At 38.1% G+C, this 18,953-nt stretch overlaps 1 protein-coding gene and 1 pseudogene across 2 annotated transcripts in view; one reads left to right on the top strand and one right to left on the bottom strand.

The window, feature by feature from the left end:
- Nucleotides 1-18,953, top strand: part of SLC24A2 (solute carrier family 24 member 2) — a 219,206-nt gene that overhangs the window by 61,182 nt on the left and 139,071 nt on the right. The window lies entirely within an intron of this gene.
- Nucleotides 9,227-9,336, bottom strand: LOC123646826 (annotated as a pseudogene).

Genomic DNA, 18,953 nt, shown 5'->3' on the forward strand with positions numbered 1-18,953 from the left:
AGGGTCACATGGAGTCACAGTCAAGACCTCTGCCTCTCCATTTGCCAACTCTGCTTCCTTCCCACTTTACTAAGCTCCACAACTCTCCTAGGATAACTACCTGGCTTTGCTAGCAGATGCCCTATGAAGCTGACTCTGGGTTTTTGTGGGAGACAAGGATTTCCCATCCGTGTTTACCTAAAGAGTGAATTCACACCCATCTTGCCCTAAGATGAGGGATCTTAGGGTTGGCTCTCCAAAGGTTAGGAAGATAATTTCACTAAAGTTCTGGACTAGAGCTTTCTAGTACAGTAGTTACTAGTCTCACGGCTATTTGAATTTAAATTAGTGAAAATGAAATACAATTTAAAATTCAGTTCCTTAGATGTACTAGCCACATTTTATTCCTAATAGCTATATGGGATCCTTGTCTTAAGCCTTGAACTTCAGCTGTCCTCAGTCTCCTGGACCGTTTTCTGCATTGCTCTTTTCCTGGGCCTCCGTGGGCTTTTTGTGCTGAAATAGTGACCTCTTAGAAAAGCAGACACCCCAGAATTGTTCAGGGGCACGGTGAAGCTTCCTGGACTCTTTCCAGGCCTCTTTGGGTGACATGTGGAAGACTGCCAGGTTTATGCTTGACTAGCTAGCCCACTGCACTAGGTTTTTTAAAAGAATTGTTCATAGGGGATCTTGAAGTCCTTTCGCACCGGGAACTTGAGTTTAGAGCTCGAGTCTAGTTTGCATCATTCCTTCTCACTGTGTTATTTTCCACTTGCCCACACTGCAGCTTCTAGTTTGCTTTTCTGCCCACACAACAGAGATCTTGTTCTAATATATGAGTATTACTCAGTGACTATGTTTTCTAACGTTAAAAATAAGTTTTAAAGAAAAAAGTATCTTCAGAATCACAGATAGAGATTTCATATTTCTACTTAGTACATCGGATGGTGTGTGCTTTGCTTTCTTTAGATGTGATCTTCTAGAAATGAAATACCAGCCATTATCCTTACATCGTGCAAGCAGCAGCTCAGATTTGAAAGGACAACAAAACTAGGATAGGAATTAGGCTCTTCAATCGGTAGAGTTTACCCTCACTCATAAATTTTTAAGCTCTTGGTAGTAGATGTCTTCTTTAAATGTTTATGGCAATGATTCTCAAATTTTGTGGTCTCAGGTCCCTTTTACACTCTTGATCATTATTGAGGACCCCAAAGAGGTTTTGTTATGGGGGCTATACCTTTCTGTATTTACTCTGTTTGAAATTAAAACTGGGCAAATGTAAAGCTCGGAAAATCTAATCACATGTTACTTTAGCCGTTAGAGCAATTGCACCACCACACATCATGGTAGCCCTTGGAAAACTCCACTGTGTGCTTGTGAAAGAATAAGAGCAATAAGGCAAACAGCACCTTAGTATTGTTATGCAAATAGTTTTGACCTCACAGACTCCTCAAAAGGAAATGTAATGACCCTCGAGATCCCAGACCTTACTTTGAGAACTGCTAAGGAGAGACAGGTATTTTGTGCCTAGAAAATATTTTTTTCAACTACTGCTGGGTTAACCTTCCCTTAGCTTGAAGTGACCAAAAGATCTCCATGGAGAGAAAAGGAAGGAAATAGCATCTACTAAGCACATTCTTGCGGTCTTTTCCATATGTCCCCCAGCCCCCCAATTCCAGCTAATTGCCAGCCTCACTTTAGCAGCCTCCTGGCTTGTCAACCCTCCCCCCTTACCTCCTGTTTTTTCTCCACACTGTGGCCAGAGCAATCTTCCTAAAACCCAGAACAGACCAAATATGACCTTGACCATTCCAGCTGCCCTTCGGATGAAGTTAAACTTGCCCCACATGGCTTACAAGGCCCGTTCATGCCAGGCACTGCTGACCCCTTCAGCTCCACTTTCCTTCTTTCTACTGCCCCCACCCTCTACCCCAAACTCATATCCTAACCATTTTGAGTTTGCTGAACACCTGAACCTTCATGCTCTTTCTCACATTTGAGCCTTTAAATATGTTATTCCCAATGTCTGGGGCCTCCCAGCCATTCCTGGCCAAGACCTGCTAGCCCCTCAGGTCACTCATCCAGGAAGATGGCTTTAGCATTACCCCATAGTAAGGTTAGATACTTCTCTTATTTGTCCCCATGATACCTGGCCCTCTCCTTGTTGTAGCACGTGTTACATTGCAGGGTAATTGTTTTCCTCAATTATGTCCCCTTACCTGAAAGCACTTGGAGATAAGGGAACCTGTCTGGGGTCATCTGCATCCTCTGCCCTTAGGACGCAGAGGACAGACAGAGGGTGCACAGTTGTTGAATGATGAATGAATGAATCAGTCAACTTCTTAAGTACTGCTTTTATGCTTCATAATAAATGCTTTATGTGCATTATTTCATTCCATCCTCTTAACTAAAGTAGACACCATTTCCCCTAATTTAGTGATAAAGGACTGTGGGCTTTTTAATTCCATTGCCTGAACACCCTAGCAGCTAGGAAACAGTGAAGCTGGGACCCTAATCCTTTTCCTACCATCACATGCTGAAAAAAAAGGGATCACCAAAATGGGGACAACTGACGGAAATGAATAAAGCTTAAGGTAAATTCTCCAAGGGAGAATGCAGGCAAAGAATCATTCTGGCAAAGCAGCTGGGCCCTCTTTCAATTTCTAAGTGACATTGCTGGAATATTCCTAACCAGACCTCAGAGGAAAGCCACTGAGAATACTTAAGGGAAACTGATCTGTTTCATCTTGAAAATACTTTCCCAGTCAGCAGTCTTGAAAATGTGTATGCTCCTATGGATTTATAGCCTTACTAAAAAAAAAAAAAAAAAAAGTTGTTTTTTTTTTAAAATATATTCTGAGAGATCCAGGAACATGAAGGTTACACTGACTTATTTAACACCTAATGGAAAATTCTTATAAGTCTTTTCTTCTGACGGTTTCTTGTTACACTGATTAAATCCCTGTGAGTTGTTTTCTTCCAGTTCAGCCTGTTGGTTCGTGTTTATTTTTCCAAAAAGAACTCAGTGAAATTCTGAAAACAGAAAAGGAATTAAAAATATAATTTTAAAGAGGCAATTTCATAGTGAAAATACAGATATGCAAACACAGAAGAAAATTTAAATAATTTCCTGTAATTCTACCACTGTTGGTATTTTGATATATACTCTTCCCATCTGTCTGCCTTGCATTCTTCTCTCCCCATGCATGAATGCATATATATTTTTTAAATTTACCAATATACTATCGTATAGAACTAATTCTTGTGAAATCAGCCTATTTAATTTAATTGCAAGTATCTTTTCATGTCATTAATCACCTGCCTCTGCTTCTCAAACTTTAATGCATGCGTGAATCAGTGGGAAATGTGTTGGAAATGCAACATCTCAGACCCTCCTACAGATCTATTGCATCAGAAACTGCATTTTAACAAGTTCCAGGTCAAAGTGACAATATTGGTCCATGGACCACATTTCAGCAGCAAAGGTTGACATCTTTTCTGAAGACTGCACAATGTTCCCAGAGTCAATGTAGTTAAGTTTATGTAACTGAGCCTATATTGTCAAACACTGGAGTTATTTCCAATTTCCCTGTCAGGATGCAGCACATCCTTATAAATATTAGCACATATCTACCATCATTTCCACCCTGTGAGTAGTTTGCTAGATCATATATATTTTAAGGGAAATAGTAATAATTTATTTTTAAAGAGTTCAAAAGAGTAATTATTTTACCCCAATTTAGCCATGGCGCTTCCTGTCTTATGTCTGCATTTCCTCCTATCTGTGGTGAACCAAGAAAGAACTTTCTTTGATATTTTGGGTAATTGTGATCACAGTGTTGTTATTATTTGAAATGCCTTTCCCTCCATCTTCTTTTCAATTCCTCTAATTTTACCCACCCTTTAACACACAGTTTTAATCTCACTTCCTCCAGAAAATCTTTCCTAACAATCCATCTTACAGTGAGCTCACTTGCTAAATATTTTCACTGTTATTTTCTGAGCCAATTATCTCAAAGCACTCTTATCTACTTTTTCTTGATGCCATTTAAATATATCACTTTAGAACCTCTCGTCTGCTTGACTGGATTATAAATGATCGAGGGAATGGATGGATCTTCAGTGTACTTTATCCCAGTCCTCTACAAGCCCTCTCACATCAGAAAGCGTTAGGTGCAGTAGAAAAAGCACTGGATTTGGAATCAAAAGGCCTGTGTTGGAGGCCCAGCTCTGTCATTTACTACCTGTGTAATCCAAGAGCAAGTAATATAACCTCTCTGAGGCCTAGTTTTGTCATCTATAAAATGAGAACGATATCAACACTACTTTCTTAACAAATCACTTAACAGGTCTGTTGTGCCCAGCAGCAGTATCTAGCAGAAATTGAGCAATAGTTTTCGTTGCATTTATTTACTTTCTATTTAAAATTATATTGTTATTTATTTTGTAATTGACAAATAAAAACATATATATTTATGGTATACATACAACATGATGTTTTGATATATGTATACTTTGTGGAATGGCTAAATCAATGAATTTATTTATTTTCTATGTATGGTAAGCAATATTGATTTTCTAGTTATGGAAGTAATATGAAATGTATTTTTAATACAAATTTATTTAGATAAAAAAGAGGCAGGTCAATTTAAAGCAAAAAGCTTGGTAAATAGTAGAGCATAAATTCTGACAATATGGCAAAGTATCATGATGATATTACAAAAATGACTGAAATTTGAGAAACATCTAACTATAGGAAGCCACCTGGCAACTGTAAAGCAAGAGGCAGATGTCAGTTGTTGTTTTAGCTATTATTATGTAAACTACTGGAAGACCAGTTCTGTTGGCTGTTCTCCAGCAGAACCCTGGATATAATAGATTCTCAATAAAAAATACCCAAGTGTGATTTAAAATAGACCAAAAAGGTTGGATGTGGTGGCTCACACCTGTAATCCCAGCTCTTTGGGAAGATTGGTTGAGCCCAGGAGTTTGAGGCTGCAGTGAGCTATGATTCCACCACTATACTCCAGCCTGGATGACAAAGCCAGACGCTGTGTGTAAAAAAAGAAAAAAAAATTGACAAATGACTATCCATTGTTTCATTTTGCAGAAAAAGCCAAAGTGCACCAAGAAGACAGTTTGTTTCTGATAAAGAAGTTAGTATAAATGTAGAGAGGGGTTTTATCAAAGTAACTGGAATGGTTCAACATATACCAGTTCCAATTTGGAAAAAGTGGTGAATAGATTACTTGGCAATAAGACATTTATCTTCATTATCAAAAACAACAAATATTTGAGGAACATCAATTGTACAGAAAATACTTTGCTGGAAAAGATTTAACTAAACCCTGCATTCCTGGGAAAAACAAAAGGTTTACTGTGCTCTGAATCAACATTACTGCAATTGTATTAGAGAACTCAAAGCGAGTTCACATAGAATTTTCCATTTAACTCCACAGAAATCTCTCAAAAAGGGGGCAGGTCTTATTAATTCTATCTGGATATGAAGAAATGAAATTGTTCAGAGAGCAATTAAGTGATTAGTCTAAGATCATATAGTTACTTATAGCCAGAATGAAAAACAAGAGATTCTGACTCAATGCACCTTGTATCTTTGTCATTGGTTTCCACACCAGGGTAGGCTTCTGCTTTTCTGGGAGTATTAGATGATTTGACTCAAGTGTTCTGGACTTGAATTCTACAAAAGTGGGATTGAATTAGATGGATTACATTAAATCGTGGAATTAAATGCAATTAAGTGGGATTGCGATGAGGCCTGATGTGATTGGTTTGAAGATAGTAGAGAGAAACGAGACTTTACTTTGAAGGATGCTGCCCAAACTCCTTATACACGCAGACCAAGCTGTGGATAGCTTATTTTCATTAGACCTGAAGGAATCTTCTTGAATTCCTCTTTTCTTTATAATCAAAACCAAGGCAGGAGAATGTGGTAGTTAAAATTTCAGACTCAGGAGTTGAACCGACTTAGTTCTAAATCTTGCTTCTACCATTATCTAACCTCTCTAGTTCAATGACAAAATGGGGAAAAATAATAGTACTTACTGCAAATGATGGTGATAAGGATTTAACATGGGAAAACTAAGAATGTGTTAAGAACAGTGCCTGCCTGTGGTATAGAAAATACTAAGAAGATGAAAATGATTTGTGAAAGGGAAATTATGAGCTAATGTTTTAGACATTTCTGATTCCTCTGGGGCTCACGGTCCTGCCTCAGGAGTAGAAGTCATCCTCCTTACTTCACATGATGGCAGTGTCCTTTAGATCTCGTTGGTTTCATTAACAAATTGTTATCATGAAATGAAAACAGAGTTCTAAGCCCATTTTCCATCAGGCCTCAAAACCTTCGCCTCATAGGAGACACTACCCCCTTAACCACCATTTCCAGCTCCATTGTCCTAATGTCACCTCAACTAAAAAGGAACTCAGTATCATCTCCTCAAAGCCAGACCCCCTCCTGACTTACTGTTGTTGTCATTCTCCCACAATGGATCAGCCCATCTTTCGTGACTCCTCCCTATACCTACCATAGGCTTCTCCCCTTACAATGCATGTCTTTGTTTGGGGTTTCCCAGAAGCAGACCCTGAAACAAGGCTTTGTGCAAATCCTGTACTTGGGAAATCCAGAAAACACCCGTGGGAGATTGGGCAAGTAGCAAGGAAGAGAAAGCAGGCAAATAAAGGAAAGCTATAAAACCACCACCACTGAGGGTGATCAGAGTGTATTCCTCGGAAGGAAACTGGGAAATGGCATAAAACACCCACATAGTAGCCCAAGTAATGGCCCCCCCAAAATGTCTGCATACTAATCACCAGAACCTGTGAATATGTTACCTTATATGGTAAAAGAGACTTTGCAGGTATGATTAAATTAAGGATCTTGAGGTGGGAAGATTATTTTGGATTCCCCAAGTAGGCCCAAAGCAATCTCAAGGTTTCTTATAACAGAAAAGCAGCAGGTCAGAGTCACAGGGAGATATGAAGGTGACACACTGCTGCTTTTGAAGGTGGAGGAAGGGGCGAATAGCCAAGGAATATGGGCAGTATCTAGATGCTGGAAAGACAAGGAAATAGATTCTCCCCCTAGAATCTCCCAAAGCAAGGCAGCTCTACCAACATCTTGATTTTAGCTCAGTAGGACCTGTTTCAAACTTATGACTTCCAGAGCTATTAAATAATAAATTTGTATTTCTTTTAGGACTCTAAGTTTTTGGTAATTTTTTACAGCAGCAATAGTGAATGCATACAACACATCTCAGAGTTCTTCTACCCAAAGGGCAAGAGAGCTGGGGTGTCTAGGTATTGACCTCTATCAGTCATTGGCCGAGGGCTGCCAGGCAGGGAGTGTTAATTCCTTAGCACTCAGCTAAAGGGAGGTAGAAGGCAGTTAGAAGGCAGCCAGAGGTTGGTCCGAGTACAGTAGTGTTTACAACTAATTGATCACAACCAGTTACAGATTCCTATGTTCCTTCTCCACTCCCACTGCTCCACTTGACCAGCCTTTAAAAAAAAAAAAAAAAGAAGTCAGCCAGAGCACACTGATGCTAAGAGTCCAGGGGGAAATGAGCTGGGCACCAGCAGAATCTGCTACAATGTGTCCTTTATCTGCCTCGTCCTTTTTAATCTGTCTTCATAGTCATCTCACACGCAGATCATCTCTTCCAGTCAATCCACCAGCACCCAACAGGTTAATCTTTTCAGAAGAGGTAAGGCCTTAAGTGGGTTGTTCCCTTTCTTAAAAATCTTCGATACTCCCATAAGGAAAGATCCTTACAAAGAAGGATCAGATGTCAAATAACAAAAGTTAGGACTGAATCCCCTGATACTTTAATCTTGGTCTTTGAATGTTTAAGTCTGGGTGTGCAGAAGCAGCAGCGGATGTACTTGGATATCTATTTGTGCACAAAGTTCCAGGTTTGGCACATGAACCTTGGGAATCTTGAAATGTTGATCCCTTAGGTCTGCATTCCTTAGAATAGCAGTAACACCATGAGGGAGTGAGAACATTGATTTGAAAATGGAGAAGGTTAATTAAAGGAAACAAAATTTAAGACATGTGGTTGTCAATTGACACTAGAGAAACCAAGCCTGAGAAATTCCTAGTTCTGCACATTTACAGAATGTCACAGGTATATTTAGATGAACCCAGAAGCTAAGGAGATCTAATCACTGAAATAACTTCAGCCCACCAAAGCAAGGACATTCAGCTCTCCTACTCTGCCCACCCAATGGGAAGTGCTTGGAGTTTCAGAGATTTGTGTGGGAGACTTCAGGCTCAAATGACCCCATAAAATTTGTCCACCATCTTCACATTGATTTTTCCAAGCTGTACTTACTTTGTACTTGCTGTTGGTCCAAACTGTAGAAGTGTAGAGAAATGAAAAAGAGAATCTATACATTTTTAACATATCAAAAAATCAAAGTAAATATGCTTTAAAATTAGAACAGAAAGTGCTGATGCCAAAGGGTTTTTTAATCCTTGTTTCAGAATAAGGGTGGGGTAGGGGAAGATAGAGACTAAAAAAGGAAGGAAACTAACATTTCCTGAGCACTGCAAAAGGTGTTTAGTTCACATTGGCCTTCTGAAGAAGACAGTAATATCTCCACTTGACAAATTATTAGGCTAAGGTTCAAAGAGGTTCTGTCATATGACTGATGATGTCATAAAAAGAAGTTGGTCATTTGGGATTTGAGTCTATACCCTATCTTATCCATCTCTCGTGTAAGACATAACTTACGTTTAATAGTGCTTTTTCAAAGCATTTTTCTTATGCTCTCTTTAAACTTCATCTGTGAGGCAGATATCAATTGCCACCCTTTATGGATACAATTACAAAGGCTCAGAACTGTTTTGCTAAAAAAAAGACCCAGCCAGTCAGCAGTGAAACCAGTCTGGGTCATGGAGCTCTGGTCTGAGGACCTCTCTAGCACATCTTTGTGTCCAGACCGGAAGGGGCTGAGTCACTGACGGCCTGAAAGCAGTCAGTAGCCCGCAGTTCATTTCAGAGAATCATTCTGGTCAGAAAATTATTAACTAAGATTTAGTTATTTTTTCTCAATTATTAAATTAATGGAAGCTCCTTAAAGAAAATTTGGAGACTATAGAAAGAGAGAAAATAAAAGTAACCTGCAATATCACCACCCATAAATAATCGCAAGTATTAATTTGACACATTTCCTTCCAGTGCTTGTAATACAGATATGTATGCATACTGTTAATATATTTTTAGAAAAGTAAAATCATACTGCTTATAGCTTAATATGTTCATTTTCTAATTAACATTAAACTGATAAGAACAGATACTACACTTGATCTTAGCCAAAAGGCCGAGAAGTGATTCTGATTAACGTGATGAATATTTTCCCAAGTCATTACGTAATCTTACAAAACTGCCTCATATGCCATAGTATTACATGCATGTAACCTTAATTTAATGAAGTTTTATTCATTTGCTGTTGAACATAATCATTTCTGGTTGTAAACTATTACACATGATGCTGCAATTGTGGTATCTACACGTAAGGTTTATATTTCCAACAGCAGTGGATGAGAGGACTGATTTCTCCATTTTGAGCGTTGTCATTTTAAAACCTTGCAAGATTGATAGGTGAAAACAAACTCTTCTTTGATCTGCATTTTTCAGATCACAGCCAAGCTGAGCTTGTTTCCCTGTGTTTACTCTACCAGGTGTTCTGGTTCCCGTGCAGTCCCAGGTTTGTTTATGTGCTGCCGCAGTCCTCAGAGACTCAGCAGTAGGCATCAGATGTTACAGTAATTTCCAGAATTCCTGAGTCAAGCCACTGACGGCACCTGAGTGTACATACCTCTGGGCAGACACGAGGTCTTATTCCTCTTTCTAGTCCTCATTCCTGGCTCTGAGCCAGACACCTGGCAAGTTCCCAATGTATTTGTTGAAAACATTCCAATAGACCATATGTTCTGATTTTGGCCTTCTCACTTGCTCTGTGACTTTCAACAAGTTAGGTCACCTCTGGGTATCTCCAGGTCTTCAACTATAAATGAGTGGAAGCATGTTGTGCCAAACTTTGTGAGCAAAGTGATAGAGCCGTGGTTCAACTTCCATATGAAAGGTCTCTATGTGTGGGTGTATGTCACCTAATCAGGATCCCTTTCCTTTTCCAACACAGAGAGTGGAGAATTCCATGTGTATTAGAGATTTGGGGTTGTAGTCCCCTTCTACCTTTCATGCTGGTGCACTATAGCTAAAGCAGATTTTGTTTTGTTTCTCTTTCTATCCTCAGAGTCTAACACACTACATAACACATAGGAAGTCTTATAAGGAATGAACAAGTGAATGAATGAATGAAGTCATTAATGATGAAGGGATGAGTAAATGAAATATTAGAGCTAAAGGAGATCTTATCGATATCATTTTAGGGGTCATCTTCTTGGTTACCATTTTATTTTTGTAAACACAGCTATGCTAGTTAAGTATCCCTTATCCAAAATGCTTGGGGCCAGAAGTGTTTCAGGTTTCAGATTTTTTCAGATTTTGGAATATTTGCATATAATGAGATATCTTGGGCATGGGACCCAAGTCTAAGCATGAAATTCATTTATGTTTCATATACACCTTATACACATAGAATAAAGGTAATTTTATACAATATTTCTAATAATTTTGTGCATGAAACAAATTTTTTACTGTGTTTTAACTGTGACGTCACATGAGGTCAGTTGTGGAATTTTCCACTTATTGCATCATTTCAGCACTCAAAAAGTTTCAGATTTTGGAGCATTTCAGATTTCAGATTTTCACTAGCACTCTGGGAGGCTCAGGCGAGAGGATTGCTTGAGCTCAGGAGTTTGAGACCAGCCTGAGCAAGAGCGAGACCCCATCTCTCCAAAGACAGAAAAATTAGCTGAGTGTGGTGGCATGCACCTGTAGTCCCAGCTACTCAGGAGGCTGAGGCAGGAGGATCGCTTGAGCCCAGGAGTTTGAGGTTGCTGTGCACTAGGCTGATGCCATGGCACTTTAGCCCAGGCAAAAGAGCGAGACTCTGTCTCAAAAAAAAAAAAAAAAAAAAAGATTTCAGATTTTCAGATTGGAGATGCTCAACCTTTATGAGCATCTTTACCTTATAAGCACTTGCTAGAATAAACATAAATTGTTTAAATAAAATACATTTAAATAAATGGCCAGAGAAATTTAATTTGATAAAAAATTTCTATATTAAAACATTTTTGTTCATTTTTGTTTTGCTTTGTTTTGTTACTGCCCATGATATTCATATATACTTATATGTATTAAAAGTATAGAATTTTCACTTTTAGAGGGAGCACACCATGTAGGAAGGAATGATTAGATTAGAAATTTTTTTTTCAGATGAACCTTGCAACCATATAAAGAAAATTATAAAGTTATTATTTTAGTTTCCAAAGCTAATTGAAATGGGTACTTATTAAGCCAATGAAAAATGGAAAATATGAATTGTGTCTTCTTCAAGAATCTTTTTCTTAAAAAGATGAAGATGCTTATTTTAATCTGCTAAATGTGTAAAAATAAGTATGTTTAGCATGTTATAAAAAATAATGAACATACTTATTTTAACTTGCTAATGTGTATTATTAAATGTTTCACTACTTGGTATGATAACACAATATTTCTAAAAGACAATTAAAATGATAATTTTAACTAAGCTAGTGTAAGAAAACTAAAATGTTTAGTTATGAAACTCACTCACAAATTTTCTTGTATCACTAATTTATATAATTAAAAATGACAGACTTTTTATGCCTTTCTCAATTCCCAAATGAGTTTTCTAATTAAAACAAATTAGTGCCAAATAAAAAGTTATTTGTTAAATAATTGCAGAAGTTGTTATTTCAGTTTCAAAAGCTGTTGCTGCAACCACTTAGCTGAGGAACTTAGTTCATTCATGAGATCTTAAAGCGTTGACAAAAATGTTGTTTTTAAAATTTCTTGGAGTTGCTATTGTGAATCGTAACTGCTAAATGCCTCAAATATTGTCAGTTACTCTTTTTGGCAATTAATAATTTATCTCAATACTCAGTATAGAGAACATGTAGAAGAAAAATAGCTGGAGATGGCATATGACCTGGTGAGATCTGTCTATAAAACATTCCAAGCTGGTACATGGCCCATTTATCTTATATACTGTTATTGAAAAGAAAAACTCAATTCTAATATAATGTCATTGAGATTAAGTTTAAATTATGTATTTGAAATTAAATTACAGATTTTTCAAAGAAAGCCTATACATTTTAATTTTATATTTTAAAATGTGATATCTTTGCTACACATTAGGTTTTCTTAAAATTACTCTATTTTTAGAATTCCTACTTCATGAATGAGACATGACTTTTTACTGGATGCAGTATTTTCTTTTATCTTTCTGAAAATATCAAAAATAGTGTCTACTTAATATAATTGAAAACATACCAAAGACATAAAAGAATGTAACAAGTACCACTAAACCCAAATTGCAGCTTAAGAAATAAAACATCAAGAAGATAGGATCAAGGTGGCAGACTAGACACAAGTAGAATGTGCCTTCTCCATAGAGAGGAGCCAAAAGAGTAAGCAGATTCTCACCTATCAAACAGATCATCCAGGAGAGAATGCTAGGATTCACCGGGGAAGCCACAGGAAGCACCAAAAATAGGTAGGGAGAGGGTTCAGGGCAATTTGCTTGACCAGGACTGGCTAAGAGCCGGGAGAAGCTGCTGGATGTGAGGAACTAGTAAGAGAGAAGCTTGTAGGGCTCCACATTCCAAGACAAGATTTTATGATCATGGCTACAAAAGAACACTCCACCCCACACAGGTCTTGGGTCTAACATGGGGAGCTGCCTGGAGATGTTGCACAGAGATGTTGCTGCATAAAGTAAAAGCAGGAAAAGCAGTGCTAAGAGGGAAGTTTACAGCATTAAATGCCTACATCAAAAAAGTAGAAAGATCACAAATTAACAACCTAACACCACACCTCAAGGAACTAGAAACACAGGTGGACAAGTATTAATCCTTAAAGGATATATAGTAAAGTTTTTAAATGTTTCTAAACTTTGTGTAAATAGTGTCTTAATGAATGTGGTCTTCTGCAATTTTCTTTTTTTAAGTCAACATTGTATTTATGAGGTTTATATGTATTGAAATACTTAGCTCTAGGTCATTCATTTTAAGTGATTTATGGCATTCAGTTATATGAGTAGACTGCAATTAATCTATCGCTTCTCATTTTGATGAACAATTAGATTGTTTCTAGGCTTTGTGCTACTAACAAATAATGGTGCTATGAATATATGTATGTCTCCTAGTGACATGTACAAGAGTTTCTCTGAGATAATTCTCTACAAACAGAATTTCTGGGTTATAGGTTTGTTCAGCTTCAAATTTGCTGGATATTGGCACATCGCATTTCAGATTTGGTTGTATCAATTAGTTTTTCTTTTTAAGTTTTTTCATGATCTCTTTTTTCCTCCAGTCCCTTTTTTTCCTTACTTGGTTGTGTCATATTTAAGGGTGAAACCCAAAAGATCCTTTTGAAGTCCTGTGTGAGTGATGGGGACGGGGGACAGGTGTTAACTGTGGGTTTCACTCTAAGACAAGATTTCTTAACAGCAGCACCATTAACATTGGGGACTAGATAATCCATTGTTGTGGGAGCTTTTCTCTGCGTTGTAGGATGTTCAGCAGCTTCCCTGGCCCCTACCCACTAGATGCCAGTAGCACTGCCTGCTCCAGTCATGGAAATCAAAAATGTCTCCAAATGTCCCCCAGGGAATGCCCCTCCCTCCGATTCCAATTGGAACCATTGCTCTAGGATAAATATATGGCTGGCTGGCCTTTTTATTTCCCCCAAATTTAAGTCTCATGAGGCCTTTTCTCTGAGGTCATTCACTTTCTCCAGACAGGTTCCCCCAGTCTCCTACCCTTGACAGAGGGAAAAGAGGGAAATCAGCTTGATGAAGGGCCCCAATACAGCCTTTTGCTCAGTTCTTCCACTTTCCCTCTGTATTCCACACCTTCCCTTGGCTGTGGTTGGCAGCCCTGAGTCCAAAGCCTCCCAGGGTGAATTCCTGACACACTCAGCCTCCTGTCCCCATAGGGTAGTCTCACCTACCTGGGTGGAGTGGGAAACAAGGATTTGCCATTTTTACCTCTATGAATAATATTGGTATGATTATCCGTTTACAGTATGTATTTGTGCATGTCTGAATTCTTATGATAAAGTATTATTATTCCTAAAAGTATTATTAGAAATATGTACAATTTCATACGCATTTCTCAGTATATGCATTTCTAACCCTTGATATATACTCTGCATATTCATCTAATTGCAGTTCTTGTTTTTTTCCTTTGGTCAGCAACTCCTTTTAGAAAGGAGTTGTAAATCCTTGATAGAATAAATATTAGAAAAAATGTTTTGTTCCCTACCCTGTCCCCCAGCTAAAAAATCAATACTTTAGAAAAGATGTTAAAGTAAAATTCTCCATTGGTGAGCAGAACAAATACTTATGTAAATATAATCTGTAAAAATATTAATATAGACCTTTCCTCCTATAAAATACCTCTTGTTGAGGCATTTAAACTGAGTGGCAAGTGATTGGGCCAATTGCTAAGATAATATTCCATAGAAATACCTTTAACCTATCAGTTGAGATTTCATTATTTATCATTTTCCTGTGCAAATAAATCATTATTTTCTTACTGTTTTAAAAAATATGTTTGTCTAGAATTAATGATGCAATAATTCAGGAATTTTTGTTTTTTAGAGAATGCTGGTTAACCATGTTTTTTTTAATGGGCAACTCCGTTATAGTTCAACCAATTCATTTTGCCTTAATGGTGAAGATTTGAAAATTCTAATTTGAAAAGGATTTAACATATATGCATCTTCTAAGAAAGCTTCTTTTGACCATTTTTCCCTCCCCCTGACCTACCTTATTTTTTAGATATGTATCTGTATATTATGTAAGGAAAACAACCAAAAACTTAATTTAATTCTAGTTAATGAACAAAGGCAGGAGAGGAAGAAGAAAGGAAAGAAGGAAGGGAGGGAGGGAGGGAGGGAGGAAAGGTACCTTGAAGATTACCTTTCTAAAAATCAAATTCCTCCTTTCCTTAACACTGTCCTCTGTATGTGAGAAGCATCTTAAAAACAAAACTGACCTTTTTGCTGGGACAGAAAAGATGACTTTAGTGCTTATCAGTCTTGTCAATGCCCTGTTCTTATTTTTGTCCTCTAACTGTATATGATTGGGGAGAATACTATGTTATTAAATCTCTTTATATTTCAGATATATATATAAAGGGTAAGAGTTGAAGTATATAAAGGCAATGCTTTCATCTGTTGATTTCTTGCCCTTGATTTTAGACAGAGCCATCAACAAGTGGGAAGGAAATAATTACACTCCATAGCAAAATTAAAATTAAAAGTGAATAAATTAGTAAGCATTCATGCTGTACCTACTATAGGCCAGACCCTGTGCCCAAAGGGTTTTATTCATACATAGCTAGACACATGGATAAATACCTGATTGATTATACAGAGAGGCCAACACTTTTATGGATGCTACCTCATTTTACTTTCACAAATGTCCTATGAGTTGATGGTGTCCCTACTACACAGACAGAAAGACAAGACTGTTGGAGGCTATGTGGTGTAATGACTTGCCAAAGGTCAAGTGCCTAGCAAGTATATATTTTTCAGATCTGATAACTGGTGGGTAGAGATTGAAAAAAGGGGATTTGCTAATTGTAAAAATTTGGTCACTAATCAACCTTCATTTATCCAACAAAGTTTTACTGAATACTTTCTATGTACTGGGCATTTTGCTTGGTGCTAGGGAGACTGCATGAAGAATATAAGGTCCCTGTCCTCATAGAGCTTACATTCTGGTGGAGGAAAGAAACAATAATTATAGCAAATAAGGTAGTTACACATAGTGACAAGTGCTAGGAAAAAAGATAAAGCAGGTTGAGTGGACAAAGAGTGATTTTTAGAAGGATGAGGAGATATTACTCCATCTGAAGTCACACTATACATAAAGCATCTTTTTCTTGCAATTTAAAAAGAAAACCATGTTTTATGTTTTACTACTGGTGTATTTTATCCACAGTGAAGCTAAAACATGGAATTAAAGGTATAAAAAAGAAGAGCTTTAATAAGGTGGCTCCAATTTTATCTTGTGGTATTACAGTCCATCTTCAAACAGCATCTAAATTATAGTCCGATTTTTTTGAGTAGGACTCAGAAGCAAATCTAGTGAGGTCATTATTATTGTCTATAAAATCCAGATGGGAAGAAAATATGTTGAAAACTGTCTTTGAAAGTCTGTTCCCAGAGTTCAGGTGGCAACTCTTTTGTGACTATCTATAGTTCATGGCTTTTAAAGAGAGATGACTTATTTCTGCTTAATGTGGTTTCCTACTAAGCTAAGAATTTTTAAATTAGACTTTTAATGATGTGCACATAATTGCCATTCATTTATAACATAAGTATGGCATTCAGTATCCACTGCTTTTAGAGATGGGTTAATGCAGTGAACTCCTTGATCATTCTTTTCCCCTTTCTGTAGACAGGATGTAACAATATTGTACTTATATCTTGCAAAAGGCCCCACATTTGACTGTTTTACTCATCTTCCTAATTCTAGCATTTGCTTGCAAACCCATCTTCCCTTGCAGTATAAAGCAAAGATTTTGAAGTGCTCTGAGCAGAGGGGAGAGGTAGAGGCTTTCCTGAAAACAGCACTGAAACTCAGAGGCTTCCTGGGCAATATCAGCATCGCAAGGGGAGAAAGTTTTGTCCTCACCCTTGTTGTTCTTGACTTGAAGTCCAGTACTTGGTCTATATACTGGTGTTTCCCAATGAGTGGATAAGTACTGCTGTGCACTGGAAAAGATTTTAGGTGGCATGACATGTTTTTAATGATTATATGCTTATTTTAACATATACTAGAAAAAGTCTATAACTGGTATATTAAACCCATTATTTCTCAAAAATTATTGCTAGAATCAACAAGGAAGTATTTAAGTGAAAGAAAAGTGAGTCCACTTGAAGAAAAGTACTGGTTAGTAATAGTATGGATAGTACACAGATTGGGCAAAACCATGATGGTGGTGCATCAATGACTGAGATTGAATGAACACAATTCTCACTGGAGTCTCTGGTCAGCTTGAGCCATGATTCTCCAAAGACTGCCTCCTTGTGGTCCTTAGTTTACTAAGGGCTTAGTTTTCCGATAACTTCTTCTGTTTATATCTCTTTGTTCCCCAGGGGCAGATTTCGCAGCCTGGCCCTGCCCTGCCAGAGCCCCACTAGTGTGAGTCTCAGAGAGTTGGCGTGCAGCCACACTAAGCGTTATTCCGTCCTGGAGAGTCTGGCTCTTGAACTTCCTTTTTGGTTGGGGTGAATAAAAGACCTTTCCAAAGTTTCCCTTACATGGAGGTGCATCCTACGTTTTTAAGGGGGACTCCTTTCGTACTTTCTTGGTTACACACCTTCAAAGAAGGAGAATGTCCCAGTGTTGACAGTGGACTAAAGTTGAATGAAACATCTTCTTGTGCTGGGTTTCTGGTGTCTGAAATTATCTTGGGCAGCTTCAGAGGTATTCGTTATTTAAAGAATTGTCACATGACCCCATTGTTTGAAGGTAACAAAATTTTTTTTTTGCCAATACACACACACACAAACACTCACACATGCACAAAGAAAGGAAATAGATCTCCCGAAGTGGTGGCTGAACTTAAGCTGATCTATCTCTTTCAATTCTATCAAGATCCACTGTGTGCTTGCACATTTATTGTTTAGCATCAAGTGTTATCTAGTGAATCACGGAGGAAAAGAATTTGGATGGAACCAGACTGAACAGATAAAAGCTACAGAATCACTTGTATTTTTTTAAGAAAAAAAAAAAGAAAATGCATTAGCTTATGAAACTGAATTGTCTGCTAGATTCAGGCATGAGTAGATCTAAGGAGGCATCAAGCAGTACCATTTGGATTCTGCCTCTTTCAGAGCATCTCCTGCACTCAACTTTGCATTTCTTTCAGTTAGTTTTATTCTCAGGCAGGCTCTTTGTATAGTAAGCAAGAAAGTTATTGGCAGCTCTCGGCTTACATCGAGTCAGCTTAACACCCCCAAAGGAAAGACAACTCTTTCCCAGAGGTTCCTCCGATATTCTCAGCATTTGGCCAGCTGGAGTCAGGTGGCCGGTCCTTATAGCTCAGAGGTGGGACATACTAACCGACCAGGCCTGGGCCACATGTCCTCATAAAGCTGAAGATGGGGCCCATCCCCTCCCAGATCAAGTGGGGACTCACAAGTAGAAGAGGGTGTACTAGTAGAGTTCTCCAGAGAAACAGAACCAATACAAGATGTGTGTGTGTGTGTGTGTGTGTGTGTGTGTGTGTGTGTGTGTGTGTGTGTGTGTGTAAAGAGAGAGAAAGAGGGAGAAAGAGAGGATTTACTATAAAGTATTAGATTATTGCTCATAAAATTATTCAGGCTGAGAAACACCATGATCGGTTGTCTACAAGCTGGAGATCCAGGAAAGCTAGTGGTATAGTCCAAAGACCTAACAGTCACAGGACTCATGGTGCAGATTCCAGTCTGGGTCTAGAGTCCTGAAAATCAGAAGTACTGAGGGCAGTAGAAGATCAACGTGTCAGCTCCTTCCTGTGCCTTTTTTGTTCTGTCCAGGCCGTCAATTGGTTGGATGGGGCCCACCCACATTGGGGAAGGCCATCTGCTTCACACAGCCCACCAATTCAATCTCGTGCAGAGATACCTTCACAGACACACCCAGAAATAATGTTTAACCAGCTATCAGGGCATCCTTTGGGCATCAAGTTGACATGTAAAATTAACTATCACAGAGGGATCCTCCGAGACACTTGTGCTATTTCCAGAAAGAGGAGGGGTGTATGCTGGGCAGGAGAAAACACTGGACCCAGTAGAGGGCCTTAT

Source organism: Lemur catta, chromosome 10 (assembly GCF_020740605.2).
Source record: "Lemur catta isolate mLemCat1 chromosome 10, mLemCat1.pri, whole genome shotgun sequence".
Lineage (NCBI taxonomy): Eukaryota > Metazoa > Chordata > Mammalia > Primates > Lemuridae > Lemur > Lemur catta.